The 23,521-nt window shown below is 38.5% G+C and overlaps 1 protein-coding gene across 1 annotated transcript in view; it reads left to right on the plus strand.

Annotated features, from left to right (window-relative positions):
• Window positions 1-3,008: 3,008 nt before the first annotated feature.
• LOC139944920 (phospholipid scramblase 1-like) overlaps window positions 3,009-23,521 on the plus strand; it is a 79,952-nt gene continuing 59,439 nt past the window's right edge. The window contains exon 1 of the mRNA XM_071942100.1: window positions 3,009-3,289. The gene's annotated coding sequence lies outside the window, so the exon portion shown is untranslated. The remainder of the gene's footprint in view (window positions 3,290-23,521) is intronic.

Below are 23,521 nucleotides of genomic sequence, written 5' to 3' on the forward strand. Positions count from 1 at the left end.
TCAATCTCTGTCATTAATTGATTTCCAAGATACACTGTCTTGTTTTGACGAGTATGACACAACTCTTCGGGCCCTGCTGGATAGACATGCTCCTGCTAGGTTGAGGAGCGTAGTTCTCAAACCCAAATCCCCATGGATGAATGAGGACATCCAGGAAGCGAAATGCAAGAGACGTAGACTTGAGCGCCGGTGGCGTGCAACACGTATAGATGAAGACCGGTTTGAGTCGTACCTGTCTAAACGATCTCAAGCAGTACATCTTCGAGAAGCAACCTCACAGACTGTTCAACTGGATTCATCCGTACCACAGGGATCGGTTCTCGGCCCCCAGCTTTTCAGTGTGTACATGCTACCCCTCCGGCATATCATCACCAAGTGCAATTTGGGCTACCACGTTTATGCGGATGATTTACAACTGTATAGCTCTTGCTTACCAACTCAGGAGAATGTAGACAGTTGTATCTCTCAGATGGAGCGCTGCATCTCTGACATTCAGCGGTGGATGGGTGAGAGTCATCTGAAGTTGAATGAGTCAAAGACAGAGTTTGTTCTGTTGGGTTCCAGACAGCAACTCTCCAAGGTCGTGGTACCCCATGTAAAGATCGGGTCGTCCTTGGTTGTTCCTGAAGAGAAGGTAAAGAACCTTGGAGCTATCTTGGATCCCAAGTTGTCGCTGGTTCATCACATATCAAATTGCGTGAAACTTGCTAATTATGGCCTGCGTAACCTCCGTGCCATCAGGCATTTTTTGACACTTCAAGCTACACAACAATTAGTGCACGCCTTTGTCACCTCTCGTTTGGATTTCTGTAACGCACTACTGTACGGACTTCCAAAACATCTGCTCCATAGGCTGCAAAAGACACAAAACTCAGCTGCCCGTCTTGTTGTGCAAGCAAGCTGGTCAGCATCCATCAATCCAATACTTAAAGAACTTCACTGGCTGCCCATCAATGAGCGTATTGTTTATAAGATTCTCTTGCTAACCTACAAGTCTTTGTCTGGTTTAGCACCGCAATATTTATCGTGCCATGTCAAATATTCTGTTCCGGGAAGAGTCGGCCTCCGATCATCGACAGACATGAAACTGGTAGAGTTTAGAACGAACAGATCATGGGGGATAGATCCTTTGCTGCAGCATAATTATCATTATCATTATCATTATCGGTGTCGGTGTCGGTGTCGGTGTCGGTGTCGGTGTCGGTGTCGGTGTCGGTGTCGGTGTCGTTGTTGGTGTCGTTGTCGTTGTCGTTGTCGTTGTCGTTGTCGTTGTCGTTGTCGTTGTCGTTGTCGTTGTCGTTGTCGTTATTGTTATTATTGTTATTATTGTTATTATTGTTATTATTGTTATTATTGTTGTTATTGTTGTTATTATTGTTATTGTTAATATTAATATTATTATGATTTTTATTATTATTATTATTATTATTATTGTTGTTGTTGTTGTTGTTGTTGTTGTTGTTGTTGTTGTTGTTGTTGTTGTTGTTGTTGTTGCTGTTGCTGCTGCTGCTGCTGCTGCTGCTGCTGCTGCTGCTGCTGCTGCTGCTGCTGCTTTTGCTGTTGTTGTTGTTGTTGTTGTTGTTGTTGTTGTTGTTGTTAATAATATTGTTGTTGCTGCTGCTGCTGCTGCTGCTGCTGCTGCTGCTGCTGCTGCTGCTGCGTGCCTGGATGTCTGGATTCTCACACGCCGGTCACCTACACGTGATCCACGCTGTACCACATGCGGTGAGCGTGCAGGTGTTGGAATGTCAGATTGACTTTACGACGAATAATGAAACAGGAGTGGTATAATAATCCCAACTAGCAAATCTCAACATTTTAAATAAAATAAAAATCATGATCATACGACCTTCCTGTCCAAAATAATATGTAATTTTCGATGACCTTGACACTATAAATTTTACGACCCGTTTTGAAAAACATAAACGCTAGAAAAATTTACTTTCAAAAGTGCGACGTCTCACACACTCATTAAAACAACTATTTTTTACGAAATGAAAACATAAAACTTTTAACCCCGGCGTAGTCGGACCAACAATAGGTAAATTTTACAAACAATCCAATGATAAGTTTAATTATAATGTTCGTTCCGTCTCGACAGGGTGCAACGCATCACGTAATCCCCGACCAAGTTTAACGGAAAGATTAATCCTTTATCATTCAGAATTATTTGGGTTTGGAGTAATTCAACCTTGAAAACCCCCGAAATGTTGATGAAAATCAGACACTGTTTTTTCGAACTTCGATAACAATTCTACTGGATAAAACATTGGCCCCATACACATAGCCGAGTGGCTACAATCGTCATAGCTTGGCTTTCTACGCGTGCCGTGTAAGAATTACACACTCAAGCTACTCACAAAATATTTACGACAAGTCGCGAGTTTGTTCACGACTAGTCGCAGAATTATTCACGACGTCGTAAAAAATATTCGCAACTAGTCGTGAAAATATTCGCGACTAGTCGTGAAAATATTCGCGACGTCGCCAAAATATTCGCGACTTGTCGTGAATAAATATACGACGTCGTGAAAATATTCGCGACTAGTCGTGAAAACATTCGCGACTAGTCGTGAAAATATTCGCGACGTCGCCAAAATGTTCGCGACTTGTCGTGAATAAGTATACGACGTCGCGAAAATATTCACGACTGGCTGTGTCCCTTCAGGGCCACCATAGGTTTGTCTCTTCCACGCAATGAATATGAAAAATCTCCCCCAAAAAACCAATGGGAGCGTGGAAGCGCCGCCCTGTTTATAAATATTCATCGCACTCTGTGACCTTTGTACATGTACACGCAAAAGACGATCACAATTATCATGTATGTACGAACCATTGATCTCCAGATCATTGGGGTCAACGATACCGAGTGGATTTTGACTGGTTTATGGGTGGGGCTAGGACGGACTTGGACTTGAGTCAAGTCTAGCTGTAGCGTGAATAGTGATGAGGGGGTGTGTGTGGGGGGGGGGGGGGGGGGGGAGAAAGGTATTTTGGAAACGACGGTGCGGCTTTGGCTTCGACTATTCAGCTTGTCAGTAGTTTTTTTAAAACGTGCGTTGATTTTGTTGTACGGAGCCTGTGCATGTGGACAGAACCAGATGGTGGAGCCGTGCCAGTTCCAGATAATTAATTGTAAAAGGCATCTTTATTTTGGGTTGGGTGCGGCAGTATAGTGCGTGTGTGTATAGACTACATATATGCGTGGACGTCGTGTACTGCTGTGTGGTGTGTGTGTGATCTGAAATCGACTTTTTAAAAGATTTTCTTCAATCAAGTGTGCGTTGTGGTAAGTTTTTTGTGGTGGTGGTGCCCTCGTATATTTAAGAAATAAGTACAGGTTAATTATTTCTACTTTCTCGACTATATCCTTAGTTGCGATAACGTAACCCTTCTGCCGCCGTCGTCGGCAGGAGGGTTACGTTATCGCAACGACTATATCCTATATCTCGTAGGAGGTCCTGTTTTCGAGGTGCCCTTAATATCGTGGCAAATCTTTTACCTCTCTGTGCGTGATGTAAACAGTCCCAAGATAAAAATTGTGTGGTTTTATTCGCCAAACAAAGAGTCTCCTCTCCCTTGACAAAAACTTAGAAACACGTAAGGCTCCACTGGATAGTTGCACTTGTAAATGCAAAAAGTTTGGTATTTTAGGCATTTCTACAAGGTACACAAATATGTCATAATGTTGAGGCCATATAAAAATATTTGCCCACCGAAAAAGTTTCATCAAACGCTATTTCAATTCACAATTCATGATGATCAAAATCATGTGACTGAATGTTTTGCTGAGCATTCTTGAAAAAAAAATACCGAGGCTTAAAGAAGCCATGTGCCTTATATCATTTTCGGAGATTTTTATTTTGTAACCCTCGTATCAATACTATTATTTATATTAAAAATTTAAACATCAGCTTGTTGATTCAATTACCACTGTTTATTTATACGCTTTATTATAAATATTAAGAAAAAAAATAGGAAAAAAATAAATAGAAATCAGATTTTGAAGCCAGTAATTATTCACACTTGTTATATTTTTTTTATTTTTTTTTTATTTTTTGCAAGTTACCATGGTAATTTTAAAAATTTAATAAAAAAATATTTTGAATAAAATGAAGGCAACTGCTGGCTATACAGTCATACACAGAGTCTCAAAGAACACTTGTAGTCACTGCAGATGTTTCTTCCATGTATGGCTTCACCGGGAAACCATACTTTCTCGTTTGCCGTGAAAACAGGAAAAACTCAAAACAAATGGGGCCAGTTGAAGTCATCCAAGATCGGTGTGTGGTGTGAACATTTCAATGTCCATCAAGTTTTAATACATGTTTGCATACTTCGTACAAATGAAGATAATTAGGGCATCGGTTGATATATGGCATCATTATTTCCCAATTCAAAGAAAAAGGCATAATAGCGTGATAACTGGTAAGCAGAGGATCCTCTTACCAGTTTTCATGCCATAGAATAGATGCCATTCATTATCATCCTCCGCTTACCAGTTTTCATGCTATTTATTAATTTTGATTAATAAATACCTTGGACAGTTTCAAGTCTCTGATTGGTCAAAACCCGGTCACGTGTGGGAGTGTTAACGGTGGTGTAAAGACCGGCTTTGGAAAATAGCGAATAAGTCAGTGGCCACTAAATCAGCATACATTGTGTAAACCTTGCCCGTTGCACTGTATCAGCATACATTGTGTAAACCTTGCGCGTTGCACTGTATCAGCATACATTGTGTAAACCTTGCGCGTTGCACTGTATCAGCATACATTGTGTAAACCTTGCGCGTTGCACTGTATCAGCATACATTGTGTAAACCTTGCGCGTTGCACTGTATCAGCATACATTGTGTAAACCTTGCGCGTTGCACTGTATCAGCATACATTGTGTAAACCTTGCGCGTTGCACTGTATCAGCATACATTGTGTAAACCTTGCGCGTTGCACTGTATCGCACGCTTATTTATTATATCCCTGTAAGTTTCACATTGCAACTTTGCGCACTTCGTGTACGCGCGCTGAAAATGTATCAATTTTGAGTGCGCGCGTGTAACGTGTGCGCGTATAAACTGACGACGCCGAGCTCGTACGCGCGTTTTAATGCACAAGGAACAGCTATCGTCCAATCATTTGCCTCATTTGACCCCAGTGAAGGCGCTGAACAGATCATTATTTCAAAGAGTCAGTAATGTGATTAACGCACGAAAGAGATGGGAACCATCAAAAGCTCGAATATGGCCCCTGAACTTGTCTGGAAGTGCCGCCGAGAGAAAAATTACAATTTTAGCTGTTTAATTCGCTACAAAAGGTATTTATTAATGGGAATAACAGTGCGAGTACCCGGTCTTCACTGCGTGGTAATGACCTTGGTTGGTGGCTGGCGCTGTTAACGGACCTCACTGATGCCAATCTCACACAAACATATTGCATTTGTGAAGATCAAGGCATTAAAAAGTGTGATACAAGTTTAACTATAAAATAACGACACATTGTATAAAAAACATCTTTATGGTTCAATGTTTTTGAACTACGTCATCACTTAACGTCCAACTAAACACCTTGTTTTTGTAATTAACAAAAAACACTATGTCTAGTTAAAAAAAAATGTCTGTTAACCCTTGAAGATGTTTTTGGAGTCGAAAATATGTAATTTCGATATCCAAGTATTTTTGGGGAACATTTACATGAAACTTTGATCCAATAAAACACTGATTCAAAATAAAGAGTACATGTGTAAATAATTTCTGTTACAGACTGTCATGCACTGTGTTTTATTACAAGATGATCGTAACCCACTTTAAGGCTGCTGAGACATTTCACGATTCCCATTACATCAACAAATAGCGATGCACTTTCACTCACATGATTGTGAAAGAAAAAAAGAAAAAAAAACTGAACGTGCGGACGTAAAGTGGGACAAAAAAAATTCAGGTGCCAAGTTATGGTCGTATAAGTTAGCATTAACTACTAATTATTTCAACTAAATTCAAACCAGTTTTTATGGTGTTAATACTGCTCTTCGGGTGGTATTTGCTGTTGGTGCCGAGTTTTGTTTGGTGGACCAAAATAGGCCGGTGCTGAGTTTGTTTGGTGCCGAGTTTGTTTGACCAAAACAGGCCGGTGCCAAGTTTATTTGGTGCGGACATTCTTGGTGCCGAGTTTGCGAGGTGCCAAGTTTGCGAAGTGCCGAGTTTGCTGGTGCCGAGTTTGCAAGGTGCGAAGTGTTCACTACCCATGTTTTCAAACCCAACCAAACTTTGATTGCCATCAGCGCCATTTACCGCGAGACTGTGCAAGCTCCCACCGGTGATAGAAGCCCTGCTGTTTACTCACAGTCTGTATTTTTAATCAGGCTTAATCATGCTGAGAATTAAGCATGTTAAGTTTCCTGTCGTAGGGTATGCTCAAACATTTATAAAATGATGAATTTTGTAACAATGAGTCTAAGAAACATCATCCAACCTCTAAATTTCAAATCAAAATTATCATCTGCTAGATTGAGTTTCATTATCCTTATAGTCACTAAATAGATCACTTGTTGTGGTTGCTATTTGGGATTCTATGGTGTGACAATATGGGGGAAAAATGTAAAAAATTAAGTGAAAATGAAAATAAAAATCTTTTTTGATTAACTGCAGGCAGTAATAAATTCTGATAAACGTAATAGATAATATGTCTACATTAGAGAGAAAATATTACTCCTGAAACCAAACATTGCTGGTCTGAAATGGGGGAAACAGATTGTTTTGAAGGGTTGGTGCTTTAAGAGTCAGTTCAGGTAAATAATTGACATAGTTGCTCACGGTCAAAAAATGAATTTTTTTTATACTTTGTTGGTGGAAGGGCCTTGGGGTGCAAGTAAACAAAATTGCATTTTCAATTCTATATATAGCCCGTTGCCATGGTTACGGCTCATTTTGTTTTTTGGCCATTTTAGGCCGATTTTGGGGTCTGAAAAACTGGTTTTTAGCTCATATTTACAACTCCACCCCACCAAAATGCAACATTATTTCAAAAAACCTTTTATATCACTACAAAGTATCATCCTTGGCCTTCCTTGAGAAAAAATTGTATTGCTTTAAATATCACCCTTGTGCTATTTTTGCATCATGCATTACAGTATGTTTTTAGAACTTGCAAAATCAACATTTTTACCCTATTTTTGGACCCCAAAATGTCAACTTGCCAGGGGTCTCAGAAAATTTTCCTTTCGGCTGTGATTAGGGCCAACATTGGTCTTTCCATATCTGGTGTCAAAAACTTGGGCAATTTTATCCTGTTGTGACAGTACTGCCTCAAAACTAGACTTTTTTCCCAAAAACGTGAAAAATGCCTTTTTAAGGTTTTTTTCACATAATATCGACATACGTGTCCACGGTAAAAAAAAAAGGATTATTTTTCTTATACTTTGTGGATGGTAGGGACTTGGGGTCCAAATAAACAATATTTACATTTCAACTCATAATATAACACGTTGCCATGGTAACAGTTCATTTGTGTTTAGGCCACTTTAGGCCGATTTGGGTGTCTGAAAAACTGTTTTTTTTAGTTAATATTTACAACTCCACCCCACCAAAAAACAAAAATATTTCATAAAACCTTTTCCATCACTACAAATTATAATCCTTGGCTTTACTTGAGACAAAAAAATATTGCTATAAATTTCACCCTTGTGCTATTTTAAGAACGTGCATTAGAGTATGTTTTTAGTACTTGCAAAATCAACATTTTTACCGTATTTTTTGCCCTCAAAATTTCATTTTTTCAGGGGTCTCAGAATATTTTCCTTTCGGTTTTGATCAGGGCCAAAATTTGTCTTTTTATTTCTGGTAAGAAAACTTGGGCAATTGTATCCTGATGTAACAGAACTGTCTCAAAAATAGACCCTTTTCCCCTGAAAACATAGAGAAATGCATTTTGAAATATTTGCTTCATTTTGAATTTATAACATTAAGAAGTTAGTAATAATTCCATCAATCTGGCAGCTTTTCATAAGCACTCTGTAGGCTTAGTGCATTACCAAACATTGATCAGGACTTGTTGATGACCTAAATCTTAGAATTTGCCCCGCCCCGGCCCGGCCCGGCCCAATCATATTTCTTGACATTGCATAAACAAAACAAAGTTTTGTGAACAGCGCCTCGTTTTTGAAAGTCACATTTTTTAATTCCCCTTGCACATCAAGAAAGTTTGTACTGTCTTAATGTTTTATTGGTTCTCAGAATATTTCCCTTTTTGTTGTGATTGGGCTATCATTATGGTTTGCATGTCTGCTGGGGAGAAACACTTTGGTTTATTGTATCCTGTTGTGACACTTCTGCCTCAAACATGGTAACTATTTTTTCCAAAAACAATAAAAATGCATTTTGAAGTTATCCCTTAGTTTGAATTGATAAAAAACAAAAACGAGCATGCTTGTTAAAAAAATATGGCACTGTTTCCATGCTCTTTAAGTAACAAATAAAAAGTTTATAACCATGCTTTGCCACTGAGAGTTCTTGTTTTGTCATGACTACTTTACCTAGTTGTACAGGTATGATTCACATTGCAAGAAGAGAAGTAGTGCGATGAGCATTCTTTACTATTCTTGTCTATACATGGCCTTATAACAGTCTTCTTGGTCTCCTGCCCGCTACCAAACTAAACATTTTCATCCCTATCAGAACAAAGAGGCTCTAAAAGTGAGCAAGTACTGTATCCAAAGTATCTAAATGGCCATTCACCTGCTTTGGCCTTCTGTAAGCAGTTCCCCCATCCACGGTGGGGTTCTTTTCAATTGTACAGTTGCAAACAATAAAAGAGTTGGTTTATTTAACGTGATAAACAATTCAGCAGGTAATGTTTGACAATGTTTTGTGTTGATCGTTCTCAGAGACATATATAATAATTATGAATTAGTAAGATAGTGAATGGAAAAAATAATCAAACTAGCCTGAAGAAACTTTTGTCACTGCAAATGCATCTTACTTATTTATGTTGAGCAGGTGCAAGTATTTACAACTTCTTTCAATGTTGTTTCATTAAAGGAACACGTTGCCTTGGATCGGTCGAGTTGGTCTTTGAAAAGCGTTTGTAAACGTGCACTACAAAATGCATATGATTAGAAAGATATTTTAAAAGTAGAATATAATGATCCACACAAGTATCACTCAAAAACATCTTTCTAACCATGCATTTTATAACAAACGGTTACAAACGCATTTCAAAGACCAACTTGACCGATCCTAGGCAACGTGTTCCTTTTAAATGATCTCTTACGCTCATCTTGCAAATCGTTAGTATCATTGTTTTTAATAAGACCTTGGCAAACGTTTCCAATACTTTTAAGTGGGCTTTTTAATTTCCAACATTTGTGTTGGACATGATTGGATGCTCCAAACCATCTGCCTCAAGCACAGAAACTACATTGTTTATGATATCTATCTCTATGAAAAGTTTTACATTTGGTAGCAGGCAGGGACCAAGGAGAGTAGGCCCTGTATTGAAGACAACTTGTAAAGAATGCTCATCGCACTCTACTTGCAATGGGAATCATACCTTTACAATAGGTAAAGTAGCCAAATCAAGAACTCTCAGTGGCAAAGCATTGGTTATGGTTTGGTTGGATACCATTATGTTTAAATAAAAACTTTGTATTCATTACTCAAAGGGCATGGAAACAGTGCCAGATTTTTAACAAGCATGCATTGTTTTTGGAAAAATTACTATACTTAAGGCATGATCAGTCACAACAGGATACAATAAACACAGTGTTTCTACCCAGAAGACATGAAAACACCAATAACAACAGAAAGGGAACACTTTCAAAAAAAGAGGCGCTGTTCACAAAACATTGTTTTATGCAATGTCAAGAAATATGATTGGGGTTGGGCCAGGCAAATTCTAAAATTAAGGTCATCAACAGTTCCTGATCAATGTTGGGTAATCCACTAGTGCTTAGGAAAAGCTGCCAGATTGATAGAATTATTACTTTTTAATGTTAGAAATTCAATATGAAGAAAAAACAATTCAAAATGCATTTTTCTGCTTGGGGAAAAAAAGTCTATTTTTGAGACAGTACTGTTAACATCAGGATACACTTGCCCAAGTTTTACTTACCAGAAATAAAAAGAAAAATTTTGGTCAAAAGAAAAATTTTGATCAAAACCGAAAGGAAAATATTCTGAGACCCCTGAAAAAATGAAATTTTGAAGGCAAAAAAAAATATGGTAAAAATGTTGATTTTGCAAGTTCTAAAACCATACTCTAATGCACGTTCTACAAATACCACAAGGGTGAAATTTATAGCAATATTTTTTTGTCTCAAGTAAAGCCAAGGATAATACTTTGTAGTGATGTAAAAGGTTTTATGAAATATTTTTGTTTTTTGGTGGGGTGGAGTTGTAAATATTAACAAAAAAAAACCAGTTTTTCATACCCCAAAATCGGCCTAAAGTGGCCTAAACAGAAATGAACTGTTACCATGGCAACGTGTTATATTATGATTTGAAATGTAAATGTTGTTTATTTGGACCCCAAGTCCCTACCATCCACAAAGTATAAGAAAAATATTCCTTTTTTTTTTACCGTGGACACGTTATCGATATTATGTGAAAAGACCCTTAAAAAGGCGTTTTTTTACGTTTTGGGGAAAAAGTCTAGTTTTGAGGGAGTACTGTCACAACAGGATACAATTGCCCAAGTTTTTGACACCAGATATGGAAAGACCAATGTTGGCCCTAATCACAGCCGAAAGGAAAATTTTCTGAGACCCCTGGCAAGTTGACATTTTGGGGTCCAAAAATAGGGTAAAAATGTCGCATTTGCAAGTTCTAAAAACATACTGTAATGCATGATGCAAAAATAGCACAAGGGTGATACTTAAAGCAATAAAAAAAATTCTCAAGGAAGGCCAAGGATGATACTTTGTAGTGATATAAAAGGTTTTTTGAAATAATGTTGCATTTAGGTGGGGTGGAGTTGTAAATATGAGCTAAAAAAACAGTTTTTCAGACCCCAAAATCGGCCTAAAATGGCCAAAAAACAAAATGAGCCGTAACCATGGCAACGGGCTATATATAGAATTGAAAATGCAATTTTGTTTACTTGCACCCCAAGGCCCTTCCACCGACAAAGTATAAAAAAAAATCATTTTTTGACCGTGAGCAACTATGTCAATTATTTACCTGAACTGACTCTTAATTATAAAGGCAGTGGTCACTATTGGTAATTGTCAAAGACTAGCCTTCACAGTTTGTGTATCTCAACATGCATAAAATAACAAACCTGTGAAACGTTGAGCTCAATCGGTCATCGAAGTTTCGAGATAATAATGAAAGAAAAATAACCCTTGTCACACGAAGTTGTGTGCGGTTATTATGATTGATTTCGAGACCTCAAGTTCTAAATCTGAGGTCTCGAAATCAAATTTGTGGAAAATTACTTCTTTCTCAAAAACTATGGCACTTCAGAGAGAGCTTTCTCACAATGTTTTATACCATCAAAAACTCCTCATTTCTCGTCGCCAAGAAAGGTTTTATGCCAATAATTATTTTGAGTAATTACTGAAAGTGTCCACTGCCTTTAAGGGGGTAGAGGTGCTTTACTGTTATGCCTTGCGATATCTCCGGATTCTAACCAAGTAGCCATTGTCTTGGGACAAAAATTTGTTTAATAGTAATTGAATGAGCTTTTTTATTTATTTTGCACGCCATACTAGCTTCTGAATATTCAATAAAATACTGTAACGTCGACTCAAGCGGTCTTAAGTCTTCGCTGCAGCTCATCAAATATCAATAATGGACAAAATAAAAGAAATAACTGTTTTGAAGCAAAATGTCTCGTTGATTTAAGGATAATGGTTTATTTTGATCCCTTCTCTCTCTTGTCGATTCTACTCCTTTTAATGATTCAGTTTAATTCTTTCCTTTTATTAACATATATCTTAAAGTCACCTGGAAGTGGTATTTGTACAAAATAAAGCTTTTGCCACCAATATGTGTTTTGATGAGTGGAATGTGAATAAACAGTTAACTAAGGTTTTTAAAAATCAGTTCTTATGTTATTTACAAATTTAAGAGTAGAACCCGACCCGAGAGGGCGCTGTTCGTGACATCAATCGAGGCAGACTTTGCCTGTAATGCGTAGAGTAAACACAATTGCAAAGTACATGTACGGACAAAGTCGTGAGTTTGTACGTTTCTAAAAAAGTTTTTTTCTTTTTTTTTTCGGCAATGCCGACCAGGTGTATTGCTGCTGAATGCAGAAAAACACTTTTTGAAACGTACCAACTCATGACTTGGACGTTCGTGTACTTGTACGTGTGTTTACTATACGCATTGCAGGCAAAGTGTGCCTCGATTGACGTCACAAAAGGGGTAGGTGGAGTCAGCCCCCCCCCAAACAACTTTATATATTTTTTCAAGGTATAAATCGTGACAAACAATTACTAAGAATTTTTTTTTATTGTTCGTAAGCATGTATACTCTTAATTTTGAAAGAAAAAAAAATCTGTTTCCAGTTGACTTTAAGTCAAGCCCTGGGTTCGCAATTACTGACCTGTTCTATAGGAACGCTCCTTCCTCATAGCCCGACAAATCACTTCTAACAATGCAGCCCAAAAATGCGAACTGTTTCGCCACAATACCAACCAATGAAAGGTTTGAAAACACGATGTCGCTCAAACGTCGCCAAGCATTGGCACTGTAAATAGTGGATTATCTCTTGCAACAGAAAAACAAAACTTTTAAGATTTCAACACATGATGAAGTGTAAGTATCATTGTAAAAAAAGTTGGATAGATGATTTGTTTCTAAATCAATTAGTTTTTGATTGTGAACAATTTTTCTGTTATCCTACTGAAAACACATGACACCAGGATATATTATATAGCAGTGTACACTGTACTACTTGGCTTGGTACTGAATTAGTTAAAGCTGAATCTGGATCAGCTGCAGCAGTGCAAGCAATCTCCAAATTTCAGATTTGGGATGTTTAGGTTGCAGGTGTAGATGGTCTAGGTGTGTGGTGCTGACTCTTGTTTTTTGTGCTCTACTTTTGATATTAAAGTCACCTGGAAATACAATTTTTATTTTTTCAAACATAAGAGTATCGTACCATCATACGTTATCGACCCTCCTATGTTTTCGAACCCCAACTTTGATTGCTGTTTACGGCGAGGCTGGCAAGCTACACCGGTGACAGAAGCTATGCAGTTTATACTCACAGTCTGTATTTTCATCAGGCTTAATTATGCTGAGAATAAAGTTTCCTGTCGTTGGTTATGCTGAAACATTTATAAAATGATTGATTTTTGGTACAAATCGCTAGTGCATTATTACGCCAACATTCAAATGAGTCAAAGAAACATCATCAAACCTCGAAAGTTCAAAACAAAATTACTATCTGCTAGATTGAGTTTCATTCTGCTTTAGTCACTAGATGGATCACGTGAGGTGGTTACTATTTGGGATTCTATGGTGTGCCAATATGGGGCAAAAATTTAAATATTTTGATAAACTGCATACTGTAATAAATTCCGATAAGCGTAGTAAATATTAAGTCTATATTAAAGGGAAAATATAGATTGGTTACTTGATTGTTTTTTTATCTCCTAAAACAAAACATTAGGCGTAATGTCTGAAATGGGGTGAAACGGATTGTTTGTATGCTTTTAAGGGGGGTGAGTTGTTTTACTTTCATGCCTTATGATATCTCTGGATTCTAATATTTAGCCATAATGCCTTAGGACAAAAATGTAATTAAAATTTGTTAAGTAGTAATTGAATAATATATATATTTTTTTTTGCACGTCATACCAGCTTCTAAATATTCAATAAAATACCAACCAATGAAAGGTGTGAAAACATGTGGCGTTGCTCCAATGTCGTGCATGCATATATAAGCTTGGGCATACCTCGATATAATCAAAAATTGGATACCATTTCTTAAACAATTACCATATCATCTTGATTTTTTGTTAATCCAATTATCGGCATATCGTGGTTTTGATGAAGTATCAGGATGTCTTCCCTAATTGAGAGTCTTGCAACCACAACTGGTTGTTTAAAAAAAAAATTCAAGTCCCAGAACCAACCCCAAGATCCCCCTATTGAAAAAAATAACATCAAACGCTTGAGTGCCCAGGCTCTCCCACAGACACTTCAGAAGTAACACAATGTATCAATTACCTCCCCTGTGTTGGAGCCTTGTGGCAGCCTGCCTCCAACTGCAGACCACAAGGGGATCATATTACACAAACCACAACCCATCCACAACCGTTTTATGAATGAGAGGTCACCCCATGTGCATTATGGATGCTTATTGGTTGAAATGGACAGGATATACACACATGTAAGAACAGCCGTGCGCAGTAGACACTTTAAAATACACTTTATGTGTGTGTAACTCATAGAGCTACAACACCATGGGTAGACAGTACACCTCACAGATCCATACTTCGATTTGTTTCATCTCAAGCAGTATGGAACTTGGGCATAATAAAAATTTGTGTAAGAACTTTGTACTTCAAATATACATCACGATGTTAATATCGCGTTTTGACGATATATCGTGGGATAATAAAAGCAATATCGCCCAAGCATGCATATAAGTGCTGTTAATGGCGGACTATCTCTCGCAACGTAAAACCAAAACTTTAAAAATTTTAATACCCCATGAAGTGTAGGTGTTATTGTTAAACAATTGGATAGATGGTTTGAAAAAAAAACATTCAGTTAGATTGTGAAAACTTTTCCTGTTATCCTACTCAAAACACATGACACCAGGATACACAACGGCTACCCCTTTTATGACGTCAAACGAGGCACACTTTGCCTTGATAAATAGAGTAAACACATGTGCAAAGTACATGCAAGTCCAAGTCATTGAGTTTGTAAGTTTCAAAATAGTTGTTTTCTGACATTTCTATTGCTGCTGGATGCAGCAAAACAACTAAAGATGGGGTCAGTCTGCATGGCTGGTCAGACTCACAAGAGCAATAGTGCCTAGTGGGCTGATGCGACGTCTTTTTCAGCACTGTGCAGCATTTTCTCTTCAGATATCGCGCCTCTCGTCTTTTTTAATAATAATAATTGGGCGTCGTGGAACATTCGCAGTTTGACAATATTTTGGTTAAATGTTATTTTAAGAATGTCACGGTCCATACTCCGTCTTTTCAAGACCCTTTCTGAGACTTTGGAGTATTGTTAACAAAAATAATGTTCATACAAGGGTCCAAACTCCTGTCTTTTAAATAATAATTGGCGTTGTGGGACATATGCAGTGATACAATAGTTTTATAAAATGGAAAAAAGAACGTCTGTACTCCGTCTTTTTAATAATAATTCTGATCTGAGACTTTTGAGTATTGTTAACAAAATGTTTTAACCCATGTAATTTATTGGGAGCTAAACGCTTCTGGACTAATTGTTGTATTAAGTAATCATAGTTGTTCTCAAAGGCACATTGAAAACAGTTTGAGCGACATGGCAACAAACATTATTGTTGCTGGCAACCATTAAAGGAACACGTTGCCTTGGAACGGTCGAGTTGGTCTTTGAAAAGCGTTTGTAATCGTTTTTTATAAAATGCATATGGGTAGAAAGATGTTGTAAAAGTAGAATACAATGATCGACACAAACATGCCTCGAAATTGCGTGGTTTTCCTTTTACCTTGTCGACTAACACGTCGGCCATTTATGGGGGTCAAAATTTTGACTCCCATAAATGGCCGACCATGTTAGTTCGCACAGTAGAAGGAAAACCACGCAATTTCGAGGCAAACTTGTGTGGATCATTGTATTCTACTTTTAAAACATCTTTCCAACCATATGCATTTTATAAAAATCGGTTACAAACGCTTTTGTTTAGACCAACTCGTCCGATCCAAGGCAACGTGTTCCTTTAACAAAACATTTCTGACTAGACCAAGCAAGTGCATCACAGACAATGCACAACCAGAATGTGTTTAGTAAGGCACGGGTCAGTCATTGTTGGCTAATTTGAAAAGGCTATAGAGGTGAGCTATAAACCACCACAACAGAGGTGTGAAAACAGCTTTAAATGATATACATGGTAGATCAAGGGAAACTTGCCACCCAGGGAAATGCAATAAGTTCGTAAGAAAATAACCACTATTATAACACCCCTTGCAAGTATTCTGCCTGCTCATTGGTTTAGAGCGCGTCACATGACATGTCTTAGTTTTGCTAGACGACGGCCGTCGGTTTGCCATGCGCTAGTCCGACAGACTAGCACATGGCGTGCAGTACCCAGACGTCCTGTGCGTGTACGAGGATTATAAATTAATAGTCTGTAACCATTTCGGATTGCACGACACTACATGCAACACATTAAGTAAAAGTGTTTGCAATCTGTATTCGCGTCGTCCGTGGATTGTAGCATTCAGGTCTGTAACTTAATAATAATAGTACAGTATTTAGAAATGTTTGGGGTGTTATAAAACAAATATTGACAGCTTTTACTCGTGCAATGGTTAAAAACTATGACTCCCTCGGTGATCCCTGGGGTTTTATTTTCCCTCGGCTTCGCCTTGGGAAAATAGAACGCTCCGGGGATCACCTCGGGAGTCATAGTTTTTAACCATAGCACTCGAAGCAGTCAATATTTGTATACTATAGGTTACTCAAATTTCTTTGCGTGTCGAGGTCAACATTAATTCAGTCGTTATAAACAAAGTGTTAATTCTGAATCGGTACTTATATATTATATTAATACAAGCGACAAGTACTAATACACAGCAAAGGGCAGAGGAACTATAGTATGGGCAACTAAATCCATATTTGACAATCGTCTGATTTAATTAATCGAATAGGGTCGGTGAAAACTTCCCCTTATATTTGGGCAACTACTGAGGTTCAATAGTAATACAAAATTGTTACATTGGAACTTGATACAAAGTATAACAACGCTTCACATTTTTGCTTTGTATGCCTCTGGCAATTATTTTTTTTGTACATGTATGCAGCCTTTCATTATTTTATGCTTTTTGTACACCGCTGCCAATTTCACAATTATTGACTTAGACTCCTTGTGTTTCATTGAAAAAATGATGCATAGTTTTGCCCTCGATCGAGGTGTCCAAGGGCAACTGTTTAAGAGGAAACATGTATACGCTAGATAAAACGCCATCGCAGTTTGATGAGTATTGGCAAAAAGGGTGCAAACGACGAACGTCGTCTGATGCGGAGAAAAATGAAAAAGTATAGATTACAGATAATTTCACTGTTTACTTGTGGCTAATGCGCTAAAACTTTATGTACGATCTTTTTTTAGATCTTTTATTATTTCTTGTTACCTAAACGAGATTCCATTAAGACTAAGACTAGCGCTCTAGGTTTGAGATGGACTTTGCAAGAAATGTAAAAATAAACGTGTATTATTTTGGTAAAACTTTTTTAAAGTTAATTTAACTGTTTATTTTATTGTGGATAACAGGCTTAATCGCTACGATCTTTTTGTGGTGTTTCATTTTTTGTGTTCAAGCCAATCGAATGACAAAGTTCCATTTAACTAAAGACGTCATTGGTTGTTACGTGTTCAGGGCCATATTTTCTGACTGTCTGTGTGATGCCGCCTTCACTGCAGCCAAATAAAACGACCATATGACCATATTGATGTTTATACCCACGTCTTTCTCAAATACATGTTGTAATTGTAATGATCTATGCAACCTCCAGCACACTGCCCAATTGTTTATTCTTACAACCTCATGCATGCGAGTCTTGATCCATTTGCGAAGGTCCGTTTGAATTTTTACTTGGGTTACAGATCTTAAGTTGGGAAAAAATTATCACCGTTCATGGGTCAGTGACTCCTCGAAAGCACTCGCTTGTTTGGCATTTCATTATCAAAGGCTATCGAGCGATGTCGTGCGTTAGCGTTTCGAACGATGCTGTGTAGGACCGGGTGTTAAAGGGTAATAACGAGTGCGCTCGTTAAAACTTGTTCTACTCGCGTGTTTTTTTTATACCTACCTTTAATCAAAACTGTTGCATAATTGACCACTGTGAGACCAATAAAGTCCTTGTCGATGTCCAACCAGGGTTCCGCCCAGGTCGCTCTTGTGAGTCGCAGCTCCTCATAACTGCTCACGACCTCTCCAAGGCACTGGACAACCATGCAAATAATTTGACGCAGTGATTTTTAAGACAAAGCCTTTGACCGGGTTCCCCATCAACGGTTACTGCTTATAACTTACTTCACTATGGGATCAGAGGTTCTCTACTGCAATGGATGGATCACTTCCTTACCAACTGGAGTCAGCGTGTAGTCATGGATGGCCAAGCATTAGATTCAAGGGTACCAGTTGAGTTGGGTGTCCCACAGGGTACTGTACTTCATCAATGACTTGCCTGATGGTATTACTTCCAACTTGCGCCTCTTCGCAGATTGCCTTATGTCTCGCTCCATCTCCAAAGCCAGTGACAGTGTTAAACTCAAAGAAGATCTTGACCAATTACATCATTGGTCCAAATCACGGCAGATGAAGTTCAACATCGACAAGTGCTATGTAATGCAATTTACTCTGCGCCGCAACTTTTACATCTGAAATTACCACCGGGCCAAAAGAAACCTTGCTACAGTCACCGACCACCAGTATCTGGGCCTTACCTTCCCCAATAATATATCATGGCAGAAACATTTCAACAAAATCACAACTCATGCTAACAGAATGTTGGGCCTTGTTCGACGCAACCTTAGGAACTGCTCCATCAAAATATGCCAGCAAGCTTATTTTTCACTCGTTAGACCTCACCCGGAATATTGCAGCCCTGTCTGGATACCCAGAAAGACAATCAACGCCTTGCTGCCAGGTTCATTCTGTAACACTGAAAGGATGTCGGCCATGTTTAACACCTTGGAATGGGACACCTTAGAAAGGCGACGCCAGGCAGCTAGCCTCACCCTCCTCTACAAAAACCAGAGCCAAACTATTGCAGTAAATCCAGACCTACATAGTCTCAACCAAGCAATCCCATGCATGGGCAATTCAATGAAAAGTTGACTTGGCCCAAAAATTTCAAATCCATAATTATAAGCCATCATCTATTAAATATTGTAGCCTATAGTTCAAAGTAAGCTTGTATTGCTTTTGTTAATTGTATTGCTTTTGTTAATCCCACGATAGATCATCAAAAAAGTATCGCGATATTCGATTAAATGGCGATTAATATTTGAAGTCTAAAATTCTGATATTTTACTATGCCCAATTTTAATATTTCTAAAAAAAATTACAAATCAGGATATAAGGATCTGTGAGGTGTACTGTTTACCCATGGTGTTACATGTAGCTCTATGAGTTACACACACATAAAATGCCTTTTAAAGTGTCTACATATGTGCTAGGCATGACTGTTCTTACATACATGTCTGTATATATCCTGCCCATTTCCTTCTACATTTTGATTCAATAGCGTCCTTGTGAGAATGTATTTTTAAATGTAAGCCTAGCTGCAAATCTTGAAATGTAAGCCTAGCTTGACTCAGGATTTAAAGCGTAATTTTTTATTTTTATTAAAGCGTAACAACTTAAACAATATAATATAGATTGTATACAGCCTAGCTGAGTAGCTGCATAGCTTGGAGCGTAACCATATCTTTTGGAACGTAAGCATAATATTAATAATAATAAGACTTGTAATGCGCACATAGCCACCCTGCTGGGTGTTCAAGGCGCAGTAAAACCAAAAAACAAAACAAAAACAAAACACAACACAAAGAAAAACAGACACAACAAAATTAGTCATTGAAAACCTGTGACATAAGATAAGTTTTGAAAAGAGACTTGAATTTTGCGGTACAAAGACAAGATCGAAGATTAAGTGGTAGAGAGTTCCAGATGCGTGGCGCGGCTGAAGAAAAAGACCTGTCACCCCATGAGTGTCGAGACTTGGGTTCAATGAGGAGAAGCATAGAACTTGATCGAGGATTCCTTGATGGAGTTTAAACTTGAAGCAGTTCAGAAATATAGTGGGGAGCCTTGCCATTAAGTGCTTTGTGGACAATGAGCATCAGCTTAAAGATGATTCGTTGAGAGATAGGGAGCCAGTGTAGTTGTTTCAGAATGGGGGTGATAGAACAGGATTTTCTGGACAGTATCACAATGCGGGCAGCAATATTTTGAAGCTGTTGAAGTCGGGAAATCTGGTTGTTAGGAAGACTGTAGAGAAGAGCATTGCCATTGTCAAGACGAGAAGTAACAAATGCCTGAATGACCTTTTCAGTGGCACTTTTGTCCAAGTACTTGCGAATCTTACCTATATTTCTGATGTGATATGATGATAAACGAACAATGTTGTTGATGTGTGGCTGAAGTGTCATCGATGAATAAAAAATAACCCCTAAGTTCCGAGCTTTTACCGAGGGAGCTATCCGAGCATCACTGATGGAGATGTATGGCACTGAAACCTTAACTGTTGACGTGACCCAAATAGAAGAAACTCGGTCTTATCATCATTTAACTTCAGGAAGTTTTGTTGTGTCCAACGTTGAATCTCTTGGATGCATTTGTCAAGTCTTGCAATAGATGCTTTGGCGTTTTCTTGAGAAGATTTAAACGTGATGTATAGCTGAGTGTCGTCTGCGTACACATGGTAATTCAGATTAAATTTCAGGATGATGTCACGAATCGGTAAAGTGTATAGCGTAAACCACTGCGGGTGAGTACTGACCCGTGTGACACATAGTAGTTCAAAACAACAGGGTCGGATATCGCGGTGCCAATACATACATGCTGAGTTCTATTGTAGAGATACGATTTGCACCATGCTAGGTCTGTGTCCTCTATGCCAAGGTGATTCTGGAGCCGAGAGAGAAGGATGTTATGATCAGTAGTGCCAAAAGCAGCACTCAAGTCTAGCAGGACTAGTGCTGTAAGGTTACCATTGTCAATTGCAGAGAGAATATCGTTGCTCACACGGACTAGTGCAGCCTCGGTCCCATGAAAAGGCTTGTATGCTGACTGGAACACGTCGGACAGGTTGAAAGTATGAATGTGATGAGAAATACGTGATGAAACTACTCGTTCGATGACTTTTCCAAGATATTTTAAGTTTGCAACCGGTCTGTAGTTTTGAATTTTTCCTTGTCCAGGTTTGGTTTCTTGATGAGCGGCCTGATTCTTGAGGCTAACCGGTCTGTAGTTTTGAATTTTTCCTTGTCCAGGTTTGGTTTCTTGATGAGCGGCCTGATTCTTGAGGCTATCGGGGAAACAACCGGAACTGAGGGATTCGTTTACAAGCTTAGTGATGTAGGGAAAAAAACTGTTTTGCTTTATCATGGATGTTGACACTGGATCCAGCTCACAGGATTTTGAAGGGGATTTCATAATAACCCTTTGAATCTCAGCAATGAATATCTGGAACATAAGCGTAGCTGGGTACCTTGGAATGTAAACGTAACTGCATATGGAACGTAAGCGTAACTTGACTCGGGTTGAAAGTGACCTTTTGTTATTATAGCGTAACTTGAAGAAACGTAAGAGTGTCTTGTAATGTAAGCATAGCTGAGAAGCTGTGTTGCTTCGTAACCTTATCTTTTGGAACGTAAGCATATCTTGAAACGTAAGCATAGCTGGGTATCTTGGAACATAAACGTAGCTGCGTATGGAACGTAAGCATAACTTGACTCAGGATTAAAAGCGTATTTTTTGTAATTATAAAGTTACTTGAGAAGGAACGTGAGCAAAGACTTGGATTGACTTCTGCAATGCCATTCTCAGCAATATGCCAGAGTATCAGATCAAGCGTCTCCAACGATTCCAAAATTGGGCCGCCCGACTTGTCACCCTTACTAAAAGATCAACACACATCACTCCAATCCTCAAAGCCCTGCACTGGCTCCCGGTTCAAAAGCGCATCCACTTCAAAATTCTCCTTCTTGTGTATCAGTCTCTCCAGGGCACGGCACCAACATACATCCAGAACCTGCTACATCTTCATGCTCCACCCAGGCACCTCAGATCATCGTCCACCAAACTTCTAAACATTCCACGCACACGCCATTCATGGGGAGCTCGCTCCTTCTCACACTCTGGCCCATCACTATAGACAAACTCCCACCTAAACTCCGACAACTCACTACATATTCCAGCTTCAAAACCATTTGAAAACTTATTTGTGTGCTTAACTATAGTCTTTGCAATCTGGCTTCAGCATCTCTCCTGCGCCAGGAGTGTCTTTTTAGACAGACATGGCGCATAATAAATTGCCACTTATTATTTTTATTATTAAACCGTAGCTTGGAACATCATATCTTGGAAGGTAAGCGTAGCTGGATATCTTGGAACGTAAACGTAGCTGCATATGGAATGTAAGCGTAGCTCAACTTGGGCTTGAAAACGTAACTTTTGATTATATAGCATAACTTGAAGGAACGTAAGCGTAGCTGAGTAGCTGCGTAGCTTGTTACGTAATACCTCAACAATCTTAAAAATAACACTTCATTCACAGAATTAACAAAATACTTTTTTGACAAAATTATGCTTCAACTGTTCTGTTTTTGATCGGGGGCTCCGTTTTTTTAATCCTTTTTTCTTCTTCAGAAAACATTTTTAAAGCTACACAATAACACTCAATAACAAATGCAGTATTTCTATGTTTTTCAAACCCACGATGACAAACATGTACTCCCAACCCCTCCAAAGCTCACGACGAGACCCGCAAGCTGGGAGTTCATAGCGCCTGGGATTACACCTCCAGCCCCCCACGAGACACGGCATGTGCGGTACGTGATATGACCCGAGGCTTACGTTCAAATGCTCCAGGCCGTGGGGCCATATAACAAGCTTCCGTTTCACAGACTCTTTAAATGTGATCCTTATGTTAGATTTTCCACCATTATTTACATTTTGTAGCGATACAGGTAATTTGAATACCAACAGCCCGGAACACCTCTTATTTTTGTTCGTTTTTTTTTTTTTTTATTCATACTTCTTCTTCTTCTTCTTCTCTACGTCCCTTGTCCCCTAACAAAAGCATCTTTTCAAAATTCGTATGAAATTGAAACTTCACACATAGTTAGATGTTCATTAGGAAAAGAAAAATGTGTAGTTACGTCATGATGACGTCATCCATTCTTGAGTTATGAAAATTCAAAGTTTATTATTTCAAAAATTCATAACTTTTGATCTACGTGAGGGATTCTTACAATCGAAACATCATCGGAATTGTCATTGAAAACTCCGTAAACGCCCCACAGACATAACCCCATTTTGATGTTGTCTTCCGGCTCAAAAGAGAGGTTAAAAATTTTAAAATTCACGTCTAAAGAACAACGTAAATCCCCATTGGTATGTGCATAAACATTGCACGTAGGCATACACACAACGTGTAGTGTATTAGCGGTTCAGCAGAGTCACGCTCCAGTGATCATCCATAGAGCGCGAAAAAGCTTCATGAAGAATAGTCTTCGTTCTAGGCGGTTAAAACATACATGCCCCTTACAGTCTTTTCTACAGTCGTCAATATTTCCTAAGTTCATATTTCCTAAATTACATAAGCTATTTTGACAATCTATAC

Source organism: Asterias amurensis, chromosome 12, assembly GCF_032118995.1.
Source record: "Asterias amurensis chromosome 12, ASM3211899v1".
Lineage (NCBI taxonomy): Eukaryota > Metazoa > Echinodermata > Asteroidea > Forcipulatida > Asteriidae > Asterias > Asterias amurensis.